The sequence below is a fragment of the Rhinoderma darwinii genome, chromosome 2 (assembly GCF_050947455.1).
Source record: "Rhinoderma darwinii isolate aRhiDar2 chromosome 2, aRhiDar2.hap1, whole genome shotgun sequence".
NCBI classification, from domain to species: Eukaryota; Metazoa; Chordata; class Amphibia; order Anura; family Rhinodermatidae; genus Rhinoderma; species Rhinoderma darwinii.
This window is the reverse complement of record NC_134688.1, coordinates 480,315,218-480,333,643: the sequence shown is the minus strand read 5'-3', so window position 1 is coordinate 480,333,643 and position 18,426 is coordinate 480,315,218.

Below are 18,426 nucleotides of genomic sequence, written 5' to 3'. Positions count from 1 at the left end.
CCCAGAGAGTAATCACTGTGTTATCTGTGGTGTTACATAGGACTGCAGGTAACACTACTACATTATCTGTAGTCAGAGAGTTATCACTGTGTTGTCTGTGATGTTACATAGGACTGCAGGTAACACTACTACATTATCTGTACTCAGAGAGTTATCACTGTGTGTTATCTGTGGTGTTACATAGGACTGCAGGTAACACTACTACATTATCTGTACTCAGAGAGTTATCACTGTGTTATCTGTGGTGTTACATAGGACTGCAGGTAACATCTACTACATTATCTGTCCTCAGAGAGTTATCACTGTGTTATCTGTGGTGTTACATAGGACTGCAGGTAACACTACATTATCTGGATTCAGAGTTATCACTGTGTTATCTGTGGTGTTACATAGGACTGCAGGCAACATCTACTACATTATCTGTACTCAGAGAGTTATCACTGTGTTATCTGTGGTGTTACATAGGACTGCAGGTAACACTACATTATCTGGATTCAGAGTTATCACTGTGTTATCTGTGGTGTTACATAGGACTGCAGGCAACATCTACTACATTGTCTGTAATCAGAGAGTTATCACTGTGTTATCTGTGGTGTTACATGGGACTGCAGGTAACACTACTACATTATCTGTAATCAGAGAGCTATCACTGTGTTATCTGTGGTGTTACATAGGACTGCAGGTAACATCTACTACATTATCTGGATTCAGAGTTATCACTGTGTTATCTGTGGTGTTACATAGGACTGCAGGTAACACTACTACATTATCTGTACTCAGAGAGTTATCACTGTGTTATCTGTGGTGTTACATAGGACTGCAGGTAACATCTACTACATTATCTGGATTCAGAGTTATCACTGTGTTATCTGTGGTGTTACATAGGACTGCAGGTAACAGCTACTACATTATCTGTACTCAGAGAGTTATCACTGTGTTATCTGTGGTGTTACATAGGACTGCAGGTAACATCTACTACATTATCTGTACTCAGAAAGTTATCACTGTGTTATCTATGGTGTTACATAGGACTGCAGGTAACATCTACTACATTATCTGTACTCAGAGAGTTATCACTGTGTTATCTGTGGTGTTACATAGGACTGCAGGTAACATCTACTACATTATCTGTACTCAGAAAGTTATCACTGTGTTATCTATGGTGTTACATAGGACTGCAGGTAACATCTACTACATTATCTGTACTCAGAGAGTTATCACTGTGTTATCTGTGGTGTTACATAGGACTGCAGGTAACATCTACTACATTATCTGTAATCAGAGAGTTATCACTGTGTTATCTGTGGTGTTACATAGGACTGCAGGTATCATCTACTACATTATCTGTACTCAGAGAGTTATCACTGTGTTATCTGTGGTGTTACATAGGACTGCAGGTAACAGCTACTACATTATCTGTACTCAGAGAGTTATCACTGTGTTATCTGTGGTGTTACATAGGACTGCAGGTAACATCTACTACATTATCTGTACTCAGAAAGTTATCACTGTGTTATCTATGGTGTTACATAGGACTGCAGGTAACATCTACTACATTATCTGTACTCAGAGAGTTATCACTGTGTTATCTGTGGTGTTACATAGGACTGCAGGTAACATCTACTACATTATCTGTACTCAGAAAGTTATCACTGTGTTATCTATGGTGTTACATAGGACTGCAGGTAACATCTACTACATTATCTGTAATCAGAGAGTTATCACTGTGTTATCTGTGGTGTTACATAGGACTGCAGGTAACATCTACTACATTATCTGTAATCAGAGAGTTATCACTGTGTTGTCTGTAGTGTTACATAGGACTGCAGGTAACATCTACTACATTATCTGTAATCAGAGAGTTATCACTGTGTTATCTGTGGTGTTACATAGGACTGCAGGTAACATCTACTACATTATCTGTAATCAGAGAGTTATCACTGTGTTGTCTGTAGTGTTACATAGGACTGCAGGTAACATCTACTACATTATCTGTAATCAGAGAGTTATCACTGTGTTATCTGTGGTGTTACATAGGACTGCAGGTAACACTACTACATTATCTGTACTCAGAGAGTTATCACTGTGTTATCTGTGGTGTTACATAGGACTGCAGGTAACATCTACTACATTATCTGTAATCAGAGAGTTATCACTGTGTTATCTGTGGTGTTACATAGGACTGCAGGTAACACTACTACATTATCTGTACTCAGAGAGTTATCACTGTGTTATCTGTGGTGTTACATAGGACTGCAGGTAACATCTACTACATTATCTGTAATCAGAGAGTTATCACTGTGTTGTCTGTAGTGTTACATAGGACTGCAGGTAACATCTACTACATTATCTGTAATCAGAGAGTTATCACTGTGTGTAGGGCTGGGCGATTTTGTAAAAAAAAAAAAATCTAGATTTTTCTCAACCCTATGGACGATTTTTGATTTGATTCACGATTTTCATATTTTTAGGAGTAAGTAAGGAATTACTGTGCAGGCAATTCCCTTATCTCCAAAAAATACCAAGATATATATATTTGGCTCAGAGAATAAGAAGAGCAACTAGGAGTGCAGAGGAACGCCAGGAACAACGAGACACCAATTCCCAAAACAAGGCAAAACCCCGAAGAAAGACAAGACTGAGGAACGTTCTCAAAGAGCACAATTATAAATACTCATTACCTCATAGCACGGACTCGTTATCTCATAGCACTGACTCGTTACCTCATAGCACCGACTCGTTATCTCATAGCACCGACTCATTACCTCATAGCACGGACTCGTTATCTCATAGCACCGACTCGTTACCTCATAGCACTGACTCGTTATCTCATAGCACTGACTCGTTATCTCATAGCACTGACTCGTTATCTCATAGCACCGACTCATTACCTCATAGCACTGACTCGTTACCTCATAGCACCGACTCATTACCTCATAGCACCGACTCGTTATCTCATAGCACCGACTCGTTATCTCATAGCACTGACTCGTTACCTCATAGCACTGACTCGTTACCTCATAGCACTGACTCATTACCTCATAGCACCGACTCATTACCTCATAGCACTGACTCGTTACCTCATAGCACTGACTCATTACCTCATAGCACCGACTCATTACCTCATAGCACCGACTCATTACCTCATAGCACTGACTCGTTACCTCATAGCACCGACTCATTACCTCATAGCACCGACTCGTTATCTCATAGCACCGACTCGTTATCTCATAGCACTGACTCGTTACCTCATAGCACTGACTCGTTACCTCATAGCACTGACTCATTACCTCATAGCACTGACTCATTACCTCATAGCACCGACTCATTACCTCATAGCACTGACTCGTTACCTCATAGCACTGACTCATTACCTCATAGCACCGACTCATTACCTCATAGCACCGACTCATTACCTCATAGCACTGACTCGTTACCTCATAGCACCGACTCATTACCTCATAGCACCGACTCGTTATCTCATAGCACCGACTCGTTATCTCATAGCACTGACTCGTTACCTCATAGCACTGACTCGTTACCTCATAGCACTGACTCATTACCTCATAGCACCGACTCATTACCTCATAGCACTGACTCGTTACCTCATAGCACTGACTCGTTATCTCATAGCACTGACTCGTTACCTCATAGCACTGACTCATTACCTCATAGCACCGACTCATTACCTCATAGCACTGACTCGTTACCTCATAGCACTGACTCGTTACCTCATAGCACCGACTCATTATCTCATAGCACTGACTCGTTACCTCATAGCACCGACTCGTTATCTCATAGCACTGACTCAATACCTCATAGCACCGGCTCGTTACCTCATGGCACCGACTCGTTACCTCATAGCACCGATTTATCCAGTTCTACAGGATTAGAAAAACATGGCAGACTTCTTCCAATATCAGCATCACACCTGTTACAGGTTGCAGCTCAGCTACATCGAAGTGCATGAAGCTGAGCTGCAATACCACAAATAACCTGAGGACAGGTGTGGCGCTGCTTTTGGAAGAAAGCGACAAGGTTTTTCTTATGCTGGACAACCCAATTAAGTTACTCGGAGAGGTCATTGCCGGTTGCACCATGCTGGAACCAAGTAATAATAAGGGTGTAAGCGGGCGCAGCGTAGTGGACTGATAACACCCCCCTGCAGCTTGTAATCTAAGGAGTCTGTAACAGTGTAGACCCCCATAATCCCAGATTATCTCTGTCCCTCTTCCTGGGATTTGGCCACCAGACACGGCTGATATTGATACTACACGCTGCAGTGGTAAGTGATAGGGGATGCAGAGGTTTCTGGGGGCCACGGTCCCCTCTGCCATCGGAGAACACACCAGAGACACAATCACTTACTGTCAGTGAATGGAAACACTGTTTTTTACAACTAGAAGCAGAAAACTCCTCCTGATCTAAAACCTTTTATAGCTGAGGATTTGTTACAATGTATCCTATCTAGACAATCCTCTGTGAGAGAAATCCCTCAGCGCAAATCTCCCTCCTGTCCTGGACTCCAGGCGAATTATCTTCCTTGATACATTGTAACAAACTCTCTACTAATGTTCTCAGTTACTAACAGCAAGCAGAGATCTTGGTGAGAAATGGTTGGGAATTGAAACACAAAGTATATTAGCGAGTTGTAGAGCTTTTCCTTACACAATGATTAGGCTTTCTTTTCAGAATGTGCAATGTGGACAAGAGCCCCTTAAAACAATCTTACCTGAAGCCCCTTGCTGCAGAGATGTCTTACCTCTAATAGATCGTGGGACTGGCGACCCTGATCACTTCTCCGCTGGTTGGAATATACTGGGAAGAACTGAGACCAGCGGTGCCCCTGATCAGCGTCAGTCCATGGGGTCTGTAATCACCGTGTGAAGAGTTTCCACATCTCGTGGTCTCGTCGCCTCTTAGATCCTACTAGTGCAGAGTACACTGTGGGCTCATAGTATGAGACACTACAGCCTACTGCACAACACACAGCGCAGGCAGCAAGGGCTCTGGAATGTCTCTGTACTGGAGACAGCTTGAAGTGACACCCCAGCTGTATGGCCATGTTTGGAGTTGAAATCCAAGAAGCCCACGCAGAGAGATAGCAGCAGGCACTCGACATTGCAGAGTCACATAACACAGATTACAGGGTGCCCCGACCTCCGCTGCATCTACTACACTGCACCCAAAGGAAATATGGGCAGCACAGACTCCTCCAGGGTATCAGGGTGCAGGCCTCCGGGGTATCAGGGTGCAGGCCATCAGGGTGCAGGCCTCCGGGGTATCAGGGTGCAGGCCATCAGGGTCCAGGCCTCCAGGGTATCAGGGTGCAGGTCTCCAGGGTATCAGGGTGCAGGTCTCCGGGGTATCAGGGTGCAGGCCTCCAGGGTATCAGGGTGCAGGCCACCAGGGTATCAGGGTGCAGGCCTCCAGGGTATCAGGGTGCAGGCCTCCAGGGTATCAGGGTGCAGGCCACCAGGGTATCAGGGTGCAGGCCTCCAGGGTATCAGGGTGCAGGTCTCCGGGGTATCAGGGTGCAGGCCTCCAGGGTATCAGGGTGCAGGCCATCAGGGTCCAGGCCTCCAGGGTATCAGGGTGCAGGCCTCCAGGGTGCAGGACTCCAGGGTATCAGGGAGCAGGCCTCCAGGGTATCAGGGTGCAGGCCTCCAGGGTATCAGGGTGCAGGCCTCCAGGGTATCAGGGTGCAGGCCTCCAGGGTATCAGGGTGCAGGCCATCAGGGTCCAGGCCTCCAGGGTATCAGGGTGCAGGCCTCCAGGGTGCAGGACTCCAGGGTATCAGGGCGCAGGCCTCCAGGGTATCAGGGTGCAGGCCTCCAGGGTATCAGGGTGCAGGCCTCCAGGGTATCAGGGTGCAGGCCTCCAGGGTATCAGGGTGCAGGCCTCCAGGGTATCAGGGTGCAGGCCTCCAGGGTATCAGGGTGCAGGCCTCCAGGGTATCAGGGTGCAGGCCTCCAGGGTGCAGGACTCCAGGGTATCAGGGAGCAGGCCTCCAGGGTATCAGGGTGCAGGCCTCCAGGGTATCAGGGTGCAGGCCTCCAGGGTGCAGGACTCCAGGGTATCAGGGAGCAGGCCTCCAGGGTATCAGGGAGCAGGCCTCCAGGGTATCAGGGTGCAGGACTCCAGGGTATCAGGGTGCAGGCCTCCAGGGTATCAGGGTGCAGGCCTCCAGGGTATCAGGGTGCAGGCCTCCAGGGTATCAGGGTGCAGGCCTCCAGGGTATCAGGGTGCAGGCCTCCGGGGTATCAGGGTGCAGGCCTCCGGGGTATCAGGGTGCAGGCCTCCGGGGTATCAGGGTGCAGGCCTCCAGGGTATCAGGGTGCAGGCCTCCAGGGTATCAGGGTGCAGGCCTCCAGGGTATCAGGGTGCAGGCCTCCAGGGTATCAGGGTGCAGGCCTCCGGGGTATCAGGGTGCAGGCCTCCAGGGTATCAGCAGCACTCTTTTTCCAATTTATTTTTACTACACCACCCCAACACTGACCCTTAAAGGGACACTAACCCTAAACTCTGTCTTCTTTTAAGGGTATATTCACACAGTGCTAATCACGTTTTTACTAAGATCTTTATGAAATCTATTGGTCCCTGTTATCAGGCATTTCTGGCTGTTGACTGGCAGATTGTAGGACAGGTGAATACGAGTGCAGAACAAAAATGGATGCTATGGAAAAGTTTTCCTATATGAGCCCTTCTTGCAGGATGTGGTCAGGATCTACTACATTTGTAACCACAATAACACATATTACTAAATACCCATTTTGACCAGAGGACAGGGTCAGCAGAGTCATCTCATTATCATTAGAAGGTGGTGTTAACAGAGTCATCTTATTATCATTAGAGGGCAGGGTCAGGAGAGTCATTTCATTATCATTAGAGGATGAGATCTGCAGTCATCTCATTATCCTTAGATGGCCAGGTCAGCAGAGTCATCTTATTATCAGTAGGGAGCAGGATCAGCAGATTCAATTCATTATCATTAACGAACAGGGTCTGCAGCGCCACCTCATTATCAAAGGAGAACGTGTCAGCAGAGTCATCTCATTATCATCAAATTGGACAGGGTCAGCATAGTCACCTCATCATCAATACAGGATGGGCACAGCAGAGTCACCTCATTATCATTAGAGGGAAGGGTTAGCAGTCATTTCATTATAATTAGAGAGCAGGGGAAGCAGAATCATAACATTATCATTAGAGCACAAGGTCAGCAGAGTCTCATTATCATTAGAGAACAGGGTCAGCATAGTCATCTCATTATAATTATAGGGCAAGGTGAGCAGAGTCATCTCATTATCATTAGAGGGCAGGGTCAGCATAGTCATCTCATTATAATTATAGGGCAAGGTGAGCAGAGTCATCTCATTATCATTAGAGGGCAGGGTCAGGAGAGTCACTGCATTTTCCTTAGAGGGCCAGGTCAGCAGAGTCATCTCATTATCAGGAGAGCGCAGGGTCAGCAGATTAATTTCATTATCATTAATGAACAGGGTTAGCAGAGTCACCTCATCGTCATTAGAGGATGAGGTCAGCAGTCGTCTCATTACCATTAGAGTGCAGGGTCCACGAAAACATCTCATTATCATCAGGGGTCAGAATCAGCAAAATCATCTCATTATCATTTGAGGGAAGGGTTAGCAAAGTCATCTCATTATCATTAGAGGATGGGGTCAGCAGAGTCATCTCATCATTAGAGGTTGGGGTCAGCAGAGTCATCTAATTATCATTTGAGGGCAAAGTCAGCTGAGCTACCTCATTATCATTAGAGGGTGAAGTCAGCAGAGTCATCTCATCATTAGAGGGTGGAGTCAGCAGAATCATCTCATCATTAAAGGGAAGAGTCACATCATTATCATTAGAGGGCAGGGTCAGCAGAGTCATTTCAATCTGTCACTCTCTGGGTGAGGGGCTGTACTCCATCACTTCCTGAAGAATAATAGTCTAACAACTAACTGACTACCATATATTGCAACTGCTGTAAAGGAAGTGTGTGTCACTAATATGTCCTCCCCGATACAGGAAGGAAGTGTGTGTCTACAATATGTCTTCCCCGATACAGGAAGGAAGTGTGTGTCTACAATATGTCCTCCCCGATACAGGAAGGAAGTGTGTGTCTACAATATGTCCTCCCCGATACAGGAAGGAAGTGTGTGTCTACAATATGTCCTCCCCGATACAGGAAGGAAGGACCCTTGACGTTGGGTTGCGAGCTTTGCGTATTTTGGCCAAAATAACAACTAATACCCCATGTTTCATGGATATTTCTTACTACGTATACTACACTTTTTTTCAGGACGCAGCCGGGTCTTATATGCTGGGAGGGCATGATGTGCTGGCGTTTGGTTTGGAATGCAGAGCAGCCCGCTTTAGCTAACACTAGCGGCGTTACAAATAGGCTGTTATTCGGCAAGATACGCCATGCCTGACGACCAGCACATTATCCCTCCACGTATTACACATAGTACTGACACCCCATGTACTATTCACAGCACTGACCCCTATTTATCACATTTATTTATTTATTTATTTTTTTTTACATTATTACACACTTTCATACATACATATTTATTTTTTACCATCCATTCACACCCTAGCACTACACTGACACTCATTTATCGCACACCTTTGAGCACTTAGTCCGCCACTCCCCTCAAGACTAGTGGGAGGGGCTATCACTACTTAATGCACACTCCTTCTGCAGCATTCTTTGACCCGTCTGCGTCCTGATGGGAACGGGTTTTCACCCACCCACCTACCTAGTGAGTATGGCCTTTTTTGTGGTTTTGAGGAAGGAAGTGTGTGTCTACAATATGTCCTCCCCGATACAGGAAGGAAGTGTGTGTCTACAATATGTCCTCCCCGATACAGGAAGGAAGTGTGTGTCTACAATATGTCCTCCCCGATACAGGAAGGAAGTGTGTGTCTACAATATGTCCTCCCCGATACAGGAAGGAAGTGTGTGTCTACAATATGTCCTCCCCGATACAGGAAGGAAGTGTGTGTCTACAATATGTCCTCCCCGATACAGGAAGGAAGTGTGTGTCTACAATATGTCCTCCCCGATACAGGAAGGAAGTGTGTGTCTACAATAAGGCCGCCCAAGGAAGATTTTTTTTAATTAAAAAATGAGCCGTGACAACATTTATGGTAGAAGATCATTTATAAGTATCTCAAGACTGTACCCACCGTGCCATCCCCAACAGTAAAATCCCACTGATGACTGTGAAGGGTTAAGTACAAGATAAGGTATGTGAGGCTGCCCGGATGTGGGTGCACGCCCTGGGACTCCAGTCCTAAGCTGTTGACTGATCCCTTCCCATACATCTAAATTAGGAGCAAGGCCATAGGAGCAGGTGCAGAGCTGAGCACAGGGAGATAGCATGAGACGATACTCAATGTCATGTGAGGAAAACAGAGGAGATGACATGCAGGGAGAGCAGAGGGAGATGACATGCAGGGAGAGCAGAGGAGATGACATGCAGGAGAGCAGGAGGAGATGACATGCATGGAGAGCAGGAGGAGATGACATGCAGGGAGAGCAGGGGGAGATGACATGCAGGCAGAGCAGGAGGAGATGACATGCAGGCAGAGCAGGAGGAGATGACATGCAGGCAGAGCAGGAGGAGATGACATGCATGGAGAGCAGGAGGAGATGACATGCAGGGAGAGCAGGGGGAGATGACATGCAGGAGAGCAGGAGGAGATGACATGCATGGAGAGCAGGAGGAGATGACATGCAGGAGAGCAGGAGGAGATGACATGCAGGCAGAGCAGGAGGAGATGACATGCAGGCAGAGCAGGAGGAGATGACATGCAGGAGAGCAGAGGGAGATGACATGCAGGGAGAGCAGGAGGAGATGACATGCAGGGAGAGCAGGAGGAGATGACATGCAGGCAGAGCAGGAGGAGATGACATGCAGGCAGAGCAGGAGGAGATGACATGCAGGGAGAGCAGGAGGAGATGACATGCATGGAGAGCAGGAGGAGATGACATGCAGGGAGAGCAGGAGGAGATGACATGCAGGGAGAGCAGGAGGAGATGACATACAGGGAGAGCAGAGGGAGATGACATGCAGGGAGAGCAGAGGGAGATGACATGCAGGGAGAGCAGGAGGAGATGACATGCAGGCAGAGCAGGAGGAGATGACATGCAGGGAGAGCAGGAGGAGATGACATACAGGGAGAGCAGAGGGAGATGACATGCAGGGAGAGCAGAGGGAGATGACATGCAGGGAGAGCAGGAGGAGATGACATGCAGGGAGAGCAGGAGGAGATGGCATGCAGGGAGAGCAGGAGGAGATGATATGCAGGGAGAGCAGAGGGAGATGACATGCAGGGAGAGCAGGAGGAGATGACATGCAGGGAGAGCAGAGGAGATGACATGCAGGGAGAGCAGGAGGAGATGACATGCAGGGAGAGCAGAGGGAGATGACATGCAGGGAGAGCAGGAGGAGATGACATGCAGGGAGAGCAGGAGGAGATGACATGCAGGGAGAGCAGGAGGAGATGACATGCAGGGAGAGCAGGAGGAGATGACATGCAGGGAGAGCAGGAGGAGATGACATGCAGGGAGAGGAGGAGGAGATGACATGCAGGAGAGCAGGGGGAGATGACATGCAGGAGAGCAGGGGGAGATGACATGCAGGAGAGCAGGGGGAGATGACATGCAGGAGAGCAGGAGGAGATGACATGCAGGGAGAGCAGGGGGAGATGACATGCAGGAGAGCAGAGGGAGATGACATGCAGGGAGAGCAGGAGGAGATGACATGCAGGGAGAGCAGAGGGAGATGACATGCAGGGAGAGCAGGAGGAGATGACATGCAGGGAGAGCAGAGGGAGATGACATGCAGGGAGAGCAGAGAGAGATGACATGCAGGGAGAGCAGGGGGAGATGACATGCAGGGAGAGCAGGAGGAGATGACATGCAGGAGAGCAGGAGGAGATGACATGCAGGGAGAGCAGGAGGAGATGACATGCAGGAGAGCAGAGAGAGATGACATGCAGGGAGAGCAGGGGGAGATGACATGCAGGAGAGCAGGGGGAGATGACATGCAGGAGAGCAGGAGGAGATGACATGCAGGAGAGCAGGAGGAGATGACATGCAGGGAGAGCAGGAGGAGATGACATGCAGGGAGAGCAGGAGGAGATGACATGCAGGGAGAGCAGGAGGAGATGACATGCAGGGAGAGCAGGAGGAGATGACATGCAGGAGAGCAGGGGGAGATGACATGCAGGAGAGCAGGAGGAGATGACATGCAGGGAGAGCAGGAGGAGATGACATGCAGGAGAGCAGGGGGAGATGACATGCAGGAGAGCAGGAGGAGATGACATGCAGGGAGAGCAGGGGGAGATGACATGCAGGAGAGCAGAGGGAGATGACATGCAGGGAGAGCAGGAGGAGATGACATGCAGGAGAGCAGGGGGAGATGACATGCAGGAGAGCAGGGGGAGATGACATGCAGGAGAGCAGGAGGAGATGACATGCAGGGAGAGCAGGAGGAGATGACATGCAGGGAGAGCAGGAGGAGATGACATGCAGGGAGAGCAGGAGGAGATGACATGCAGGGAGAGCAGGAGGAGATGACATGCAGGGAGAGCAGGAGGAGATGACATGCAGGGAGAGCAGAGGGAGATGACATGCAGGAGAGCAGAGGGAGATGGCATGCAGGGAGAGCAGGAGGAGATGACATGCAGGGAGAGCAGAGGGAGATGACATGCAGGGAGAGCAGGAGGAGATGACATGCAGGGAGAGCAGGAGGAGATGACATGCAGGGAGAGCAGGGGGAGATGACATGCAGGAGAGCAGGGGGAGATGACATGCAGGGAGAGCAGGAGGAGATGACATGCAGGGAGAGCAGGAGGAGATGACATGCAGGAGAGCAGGGGGAGATGACATGCAGGGAGAGCAGGAGGAGATGACATGCAGGGAGAGCAGGAGGAGATGACATGCAGGGAGAGCAGGAGGAGATGACATGCAGGGAGAGCAGGAGGAGATGACATGCAGGGAGAGCAGGGGGAGATGACATACAGGAGAGCAGGGGGAGATGACATGCAGGACAGCAGGGGGAGATGACATGCAGTAGAGCAGGAGGAGATGACATGCAGGAGAGCAGGGGGAGATGACATGCAGGAGAGCAGGGGGAGATGACATGCAGGGAGAGCAGGGGGAGATGACATGCAGGGAGAGCAGAGGGAGATGACATGCAGGGAGAGCAGAGGGAGATGACATGCAGGGAGAGCAGAGGGAGATGACATGCAGGAGAGCAGGGGGAGATGACATGCAGGAGAGCAGGGGGAGATGACATGCAGGAGAGCAGGGGGAGATGACATGCAGGGAGAGCAGGGGGAGATGACATGCAGGAGAGCAGGAGGAGATGACATGCAGGGAGAGCAGAGGAGATGACATGCAGGGAGAGCAGGAGGAGATGACATGCAGGGAGAGCAGGAGGAGATGACATGCAGGGAGAGCAGGAGGAGATGACATGCAGGGAGAGCAGGAGGAGATGACATGCAGGGAGAGCAGGAGGAGATGACATGCAGGGAGAGCAGGAGGAGATGACATGCAGGAGAGCAGGAGGAGATGACATGCAGGGAGAGCAGGAGGAGATGACATGCAGGGAGAGCAGGAGGAGATGACATGCAGGAGAGCAGAGGGAGATGACATGCAGGGAGAGCAGGAGGAGATGACATGCAGGGAGAGCAGGAGGAGATGACATGCAGGGAGAGCAGGAGGAGATGACATGCAGGGAGAGCAGGAGGAGATGACATGCAGGGAGAGCAGGAGGAGATGACATGCAGGGAGAGCAGGAGGAGATGACATGCAGGAGAGCAGAGGGAGATGACATGCAGGAGAGCAGGAGGAGATGACATGCAGGGAGAGCAGGAGGAGATGACATGCAGGGAGAGCAGGAGGAGATGACATGCAGGGAGAGCAGGGGGAGATGACATGCAGGGAGAGCAGGAGGAGATGACATGCAGGAGAGCAGGAGGAGATGACATGCAGGGAGAGCAGAGGGAGATGACATGCAGGAGAGCAGGAGGAGATGACATGCAGGGAGAGCAGGAGGAGATGACATGCAGGGAGAGCAGGAGGAGATGACATGCAGGGAGAGCAGGAGGAGATGACATGCAGGAGAGCAGAGGGAGATGACATGCAGGAGAGCAGAGGGAGATGACATGCAGGAGAGCAGGAGGAGATGACATGCAGGAGAGCAGAGGGAGATGACATGCAGGAGAGCAGGAGGAGATGACATGCAGGGAGAGCAGGAGGAGATGACATGCAGGGAGAGCAGGAGGAGATGACATGCAGGGAGAGCAGGGGGAGATGACATGCAGGGAGAGCAGGAGGAGATGACATGCAGGAGAGCAGGAGGAGATGACATGCAGGGAGAGCAGAGGGAGATGACATGCAGGAGAGCAGGAGGAGATGACATGCAGGGAGAGCAGGAGGAGATGACATGCAGGAGAGCAGGAGGAGATGACATGCAGGGAGAGCAGAGGGAGATGACATGCAGGAGAGCAGGAGGAGATGACATGCAGGGAGAGCAGGAGGAGATGACATGCAGGAGAGCAGGAGGAGATGACATGCAGGGAGAGCAGAGGGAGATGACATGCAGGGAGAGCAGAGGGAGATGACATGCAGGAGAGCAGGAGGAGATGACATGCAGGGAGAGCAGGAGGAGATGACATGCAGGAGAGCAGAGGGAGATGACATGCAGGGAGAGCAGGAGGAGATGACATGCAGGGAGAGCAGGAGGAGATGACATGCAGGGAGAGCAGGAGATGACATGCAGGAGAGCAGAGGGAGATGACATGCAGGGAGAGCAGGAGGAGATGACATGCAGGGAGAGCAGGAGGAGATGACATGCAGGGAGAGCAGGAGGAGATGACATGCAGGGAGAGCAGGAGATGACATGCAGGAGAGCAGGAGGAGATGACATGCAGGAGAGCAGGAGGAGATGACATGCAGGGAGAGCAGAGGAGATGACATGCAGGGAGAGCAGGAGGAGATGACATGCAGGAGAGCAGAGGGAGATGACATGCAGGAGAGCAGGGGGAGATGACATGCAGGGAGAGCAGAGGGAGATGACATGCAGGGAGAGCAGGAGGAGATGACATGCAGGGAGAGCAGGAGGAGATGACATGCAGGGAGAGCAGGAGGAGATGACATGCAGGGAGAGCAGAGGAGATGACATGCAGGGAGAGCAGAGGAGATGACATGCAGGGAGAGCAGGAGGAGATGACATGCAGGGAGAGCAGAGGAGATGACATGCAGGGAGAGCAGGAGGAGATGACATGCAGGGAGAGCAGAGGGAGATGACATGCAGGAGAGCAGGGGGAGATGACATGCAGGGAGAGCAGGAGGAGATGACATGCAGGGAGAGCAGGAGGAGATGACATGCAGGGAGAGCAGGAGGAGATGACATGCAGGGAGAGCAGGAGGAGATGACATGCAGGGAGAGCAGAGGAGATGACATGCAGGGAGAGCAGAGGAGATGACATGCAGGGAGAGCAGGAGGAGATGACATGCAGGAGAGCAGGAGGAGATGACATGCAGGGAGAGCAGAGGGAGATGACATGCAGGGAGAGCAGGAGGAGATGACATGCAGGGAGAGCAGGAGGAGATGACATGCAGGGAGAGCAGAGGGAGATGACATGCAGGGAGAGCAGGAGGAGATGACATGCAGGGAGAGCAGAGGGAGATGACATGCAGGGAGAGCAGGAGGAGATGATATGCAGGGAGAGCAGGAGGAGATGACATGCAGGAGAGCAGGAGGAGATGACATGCAGGGAGAGCAGGAGGAGATGACATGCAGGGAGAGCAGGAGGAGATGACATGCAGGGAGAGCAGGAGGAGATGACATGCAGGGAGAGCAGGAGGAGATGACATGCAGGGAGAGCAGGAGGAGATATCATTCCGTTTTTGCAATGCATTCTCATGAGTGGGTGGAGTTACTGTAGTATACATATATATATATATATATATATATATATAGAGAGAGAGATACGTTGTGCGGTGCTGTCTGTGCGCGCTGCTCATGTGACGCATTGTCCTGATTTTCTGTCCTGAGTGAGAGCAGACACAGAACAGGCGCAGGGCTGAGATCAGGATAATGAGGGACATATATAGAACACACAGAGAGGCCTGATAGGAGGGGGGATTATCCAGGGTGAGGGGCAGCGAGGACAGACAGCCAGCAGGACCCTCACTACGTATTATTTATGGAGGTCTTAAAGGACATTTCCTCTACAAACTAAAACGCCTCAATCAATGCAAATCCTTGACGGTTGGCAGAAAATTGGGTTGGCGACCTGTATTAAGGCCACCGTTGCAGCTCCCAGTTTGTCACCCAACTTTCCTAGACTCCTGAAAGGCGCTTTTTACTATTTATCTAAAGACACATCCCCGTGCACATATCATCACTGCACTGGACAGAGTCGCCATTCAGGAGTCTGAGAAAGTCCTAGATGTTACAGGAGTGGGCTGGAGGACTGTGCCAAGAGGAGGGACTACCTATCAACCGGCGGAGAAGACAAAGATGAGGCGCCGCCTCGCCCGTACCCTCTGATTATACCCCCTAATCTGCCCCTCTGCCCCGTCCTCACAATCTCATCGTCAATTACAGTCTCCCGGATAAAACATGATACCACTTCCTGGGAGGCGGCAGCTCCGTGCCAGTAATGAGACTTTCCCCGCCTGGTGCCAGCCGGGCACCATGCCCAACGATAATGGAGGAAGAGTTTAACTGTTTGTGGCTGGATGTCTTGATGTGATAGCTGGGCAGCAGAAGAAATTAGAGTGTAAGCTCTTGGATCTACAGTGTGACAGGTAACTACCACCGGCCGCTTGGCATATGCCATCTTGGCAATTATCATCTGCCGTCCCGCGACACAATTACAGCGTGGACTCTTCATGTTTCCAGCCGATGACAGATTGAAACTGAGACTTTTCATGACCGGACCCGGATACCATGACGGCCGCCGCACGGCCGCGGGCACCAACTTATCAAATATCCAAACCAATACACGAGATGAGCAAAGCGCCGCCCTATAGGACGCAAATGAAAGGAGATCGTCCGCCAGTGATCCCATATCCCATTCCATGCGCAAAAGTAAATCCAGCAGGCGATCGTAAAAAGACGTAAGCGACACAGTGGAACCTGCGCAATGTCTGGATAGATGAGATGAAGCGGTGGCGGCCGCGGTATCAGGTGTACGGTAAATGTGATGACTAGGGGGAGGGGTATTAATACGAGAGCGTGCTGCGGACACTCACATGACGAGGGCGTTCTGTGGACACTCACCTGACGAGGGCGTGCTCTGTACACTAACCTGACGAGGGCGTGCTGTGGACACTCACCTGACGAGGGCGTGCTCTGGACACTCACCCGACGAGGGCGTGCTCTGGACACTCACCCGACGAGGGCGTGCTGTGGACACTCACCTGACGAGGGCGTGCTGTGGACACTCACCTGACGAGAGCGTGCTGTGGACACTCACCTGACGAGGGCGTGCTGTGGACACTCACCAGACGAGGGCGTGCTGTGGACACTCACCTGACGAGGGCGTGCTCTGGACACTCACCTGACGAGGGCGTGCTGCGGACACTCACCTGACGAGGGCGTGCTGCGGACACTCACCTGACGAGGGCGTGCTCTGGACACTCACCTGACGAGGGCGTGCTGAGGACACTCACCTGACGAGGGCGTGCTGCGGACACTCACCCGACGAGGGCGTGCTCTGGACACTCACCCGACGAGGGCGTGCTCTGGACACTCACCCGACGAGGGCGTGCTCTGGACACTCACCCGACGAGGGCGTGCTGTGGACACTCACCTGACGAGGGCGTGCTGTGGACACTCACCTGACGAGAGCGTGCTGTGGACACTCACCTGACGAGGGCGTGCTGTGGACACTCACCTGACGAGGGCGTGCTGTGGACACTCACCTGACGAGGGCGTGCTCTGGACACTCACCTGACGAGGGCGTGCTGCGGACACTCACCTGACGAGGGCGTGCTGCGGACACTCACCTGACGAGGGCGTGCTCTGGACACTCACCTGACGAGGGCGTGCTGAGGACACTCACCTGACGAGGGCGTGCTGCGGACACTCACCCGACGAGGGCGTGCTCTGGACACTCACCCGACGAGGGCGTGCTGTGGACACTCACCTGACGAGGGCGTGCTGTGGACACTCACCTGACGAGGGCGTGCTGTGGACACTCACCTGACGAGGGCGTGCTGTGGACACTCACCTGACGAGGGCGTGCTGTGGACACTCACCTGACGAGGGCGTGCTCTGGACACTCACCTGACGAGGGCGTGCTGCGGACACTCACCTGACGAGGGCGTGCTGCGGACACTCACCTGACGAGGGCGTGCTCTGGACACTCACCTGACGAGGGCGTGCTGAGGACACTCACCTGACGAGGGCGTGCTGCGGACACTCACCTGACGAGGGCGTGCTGTGGACACTCACCTGACGAGGGCGTGCTCTGTACACTAACCTGACGAGGGCGTGCTGTGGACACTCACCTGACGAGGGCGTGCTGCGGACACTCACCTGACGAGGGCGTTCTGCGGACACTCACCTGACGAGGGCGTGCTGTGGACACTCACCTGACGAGGGCGTGCTCTGTACACTAACCTGACGAGGGCGTGCTCTGGACACTCACTCGATGAGGGCGTGCTCTGGACACTCACCCGACGAGGGCGTGCTCTGGACACTCACCCGACGAGGGCGTGCTCTGGACACTCACCCGACGAGGGCGTGCTCTGGACACTCACCCGACGAGGGCGTGCTGTGGACACTCACCCGACGAGGGCGTGCTGTGGACACTCACCTGACGAGGGCGTGCTGTGGACACTCACCTGACGAGGGCGTGCTGTGCACACTCACCTGACGAGGGCGTGCTCTGGACATTCACCTGACGAGCGCGTGCTCTGGACACTCACCTGACGAGGGCGTGCTGGGGACACTCACCTGACGAGGGCGTGCTGGGTACACTCACCTGACGAGGGCGTGCTGCGGACACTCACCTGACGAGGGCGTGCTGCGGACACTCACCTGACGAGGGCGTGCTGCGGACACTCACCTGACGAGGGCGTGCTGTGGACACTCACCTGACGAGGGCGTGCTCTGTACACTAACCTGACGAGGGCGTGCTGTGGACACTAACCTGACGAGGGCGTGCTGTGGACACTCACCTGACGAGGGCGTGCTGTGGACACTCACCTGACGAGGGCGTGCTCTGGACACTCACCCGACGAGGGCGTGCTCTGGACACTCACCTGACGAGGACGTGCTGTGGACACTCACCTGACGAGGGTGTGCTCTGTACACTAACCTGACGAGGGCGTGCTGTGGACACTAACCTGACGAGGGCGTGCTGTGGACACTCACCTGACGAGGG